At 33.1% G+C, this 2743-nt stretch overlaps 1 non-coding gene across 1 annotated transcript; it reads right to left on the bottom strand.

The window, feature by feature from the left end:
• Nucleotides 1-2324: 2324 nt before the first annotated feature.
• On the bottom strand, nucleotides 2325-2457 carry LOC142435422 (small nucleolar RNA SNORA19). Its single transcript, XR_012781481.1, has one exon. It is a non-coding gene; the product is annotated as a small nucleolar RNA SNORA19 (small nucleolar RNA).
• Nucleotides 2458-2743: the final 286 nt, after the last annotated feature.

The raw sequence follows: 2743 nt of genomic DNA, 5'->3' as shown, positions 1-2743 counted from the left end.
CCCAGAACCATCTTCGGGCCATTTTCAAAGGGAGGAAATATTCCAGGTGATTGAAATAATTTTTAATTAAAAAATCACTGCATTGAAATATAACTTGATGATGAAATCAGTTGGATTGTTTGATAAAATATTTACAGACAGAATGCTAACTCTGAGAAGAGATGACAAGATTTGGTTCTTTCAGAAGCAGCCAGTGGCTCAATTTCTGCAGTTAATGGATTATATTATAGGGTACTGCAAGCAAATCAGCTGAAATAGGTACATATAAATTACTGGGGAGAAATATTTGATTGAAAAAATCCTAGGAGACAGAAACTAGCATTGATTGAAGTTGTCCATAACTCTTATGTCCATAATTCATTAGAAATCATTCTCATTTGTATAACTAATAAGAAAACCTCCTTATATGAAAGGTTTGATCACTTCTTGCTGGCAACATAATACTTTCTACAGGTGCATAACATTGAAGACTGTGCACATTTGTGAGTGGCATCTCTGCGGTTAGTATGAAGTTATGGTGTCAAGTCTTCTCTCCTAAGGACCTCCTTCTATACCAGGCCAGACAGAATCCTTAGCAATGTTTATTATACATGTTATTCTTATGGGATAAATATAGTTGGGAATGGTTTACAAGGTGCTATTTTTTTAGATTATATGAATACTAACAAAACTTTTGTGAAATTTTTCTGCATTGAGTTATAACAATATTAGTTACAACATTATTAGTAACTGAGCAGAACACTTTTCACAAATCCTAATTACCATGATGCTGTAATTCAGCCATCAGACAATTGGACAAAATTGGTGACTAGAACACTGACAGCCAAGAAAAGAACACGTTTGTAGTGTATGTAGACAAAGCCCCATGACTCAAACGGTAGTGTAATTGTGTAATGCCAGCTCTGCATTAGAAGTTTCCTAAAGCATACTTTTACTCTTGTAGGTCTATTGAGAATTGTAGGCTTGTTTCTGAAACTATTTTGTTGCTACAATCACAGAGATTTTTAAAAATAAAAGTGATAAATTTCCCCTAAAACACGATAGTCATGTTGGTGTCACTCTACTCCCCAATTAAATGCCACACTCTCCCAAAACACTCACATGACCTGCGCCTGTCTCATGATCCTTCTAGTGCTGCCGGTATCGGAGATCTATCAACCATCTGCAGGTATCACGTTTATATCTTTTCTTCTTTTCAGAAATGATCACAATAAATGTTGGCAAAACACTACCAACAAGCCTACTTCCTTTTACTTTTTTTGATTGGTAATTCCTTAAGTATTTTTAAAAGAGAATACTAGTTTATCTCATAATATTTCATTCCACTGTATTGCATATTCCAATATAAGTGAATGGGGTTTTTTTACATGAAAAGATGAGATATGAAGCAAGAATGTATTTAAAATCTATTTTCTTAACTGTTCATTATATTTTTAATCCTTTATTTTAATACATTGAGATACATTATTATGATTTTCCTTTAGAAATTTCCTAAATTTTCTTGACTGTGCCTCTTTCTCACACTACATTAAATGCTTCTTCAGAAACCAGTCTGATATTTGAGCATGAAGTTACTGGATAATTTCCATAAAGCCCATATGTGGTAAGTGATGTCAGTGTGGAGAAAAATCTTTTGGCAGCTTTAAAAATGATTATTTATGCTACCTTTCCTTGAAATTGTATTGATTCGGTTTTGAACCAGACAGACTTCTGGCTTTTTTAATTAACGGACACTGAATTTTCTTAATATAACTATCTTCCCCATTTGGAAGGCAGCTAGAGTCATTTTATTTTACAGTATGGCTATTCTAGGCCATGAGTCTTAGAGGCACATCTAGTTTAACAGACACTAGAGGAAAAGCAAGCCTTTTATTCTGAGTCTGTATGTACAAAAACATAGTCAACTGTCTCAAACCAAGCAAACTTCTTGTGTCAACTTCTTTATAGAGTCGTTCTAACAAGTTTCAACACTATAAATAAATGGTGACTGGTTAAGTCATTCTAGGCAGCCACAAGGAGTAGATAGACCAGCATCTGGAAATTAGGAAATGGATTATAGAGAAAGCTCTAATTTGGCGAAATGTAGCTATTCTTTGAATATAGTTAACCATATTACAATTAAAAGTTAAAATTTGCTTGATATAATTGATGTATGGATTGTTATAATAGCTGTAAGAGCCCCCATTAAAATGATTTTTTTAAATTAAAATTTGAAGGCAACGAATTATCATAAGTGGATTCAATACTCTTTGTGAGAATAAATGCTAGTAAATGAGCTTTTTACTTCGTAAGGAGAAAATATTATATTTATTTTATTTTGTTGTATTTGTATGAAGGAGGCTCATAGTGTTACTACACATTTAGTAAAGCTGCTAATTAACCTCCAACTACTTGGTTAGCACATAGGATATAGCACTCTTCCCATTATAAATGGAAACAGGTCGATGAAATGTGCAGAGAAAATGAGTTTATTTTTAAAAATTGATATGAAAATAAATGCTAAAGTTGTAAGCCTTACTGTGTTTTTCTATCTCTTATATAAACACTGCCAATCATTCACTCGTGTTGAACATTTGGTATGGCCATATGTTTTTGTAAAATTTGCAGAATATCCATGTTTTAATCCACCAAAAACAACAACACCTCAAAACTTTGTGTCTTTCACCACGGATTCTCGTTCCATCCTTGAGACTGTACAGCTGCATGATATATAAAATGAATGAGCCACAGTTTAAAACTAGGA

Source organism: Tenrec ecaudatus, chromosome X, assembly GCF_050624435.1.
Source record: "Tenrec ecaudatus isolate mTenEca1 chromosome X, mTenEca1.hap1, whole genome shotgun sequence".
In the NCBI taxonomy this organism is placed as follows: Eukaryota; Metazoa; Chordata; class Mammalia; order Afrosoricida; family Tenrecidae; genus Tenrec; species Tenrec ecaudatus.
This window is presented reverse-complemented; position numbering and strand designations above follow the sequence as displayed.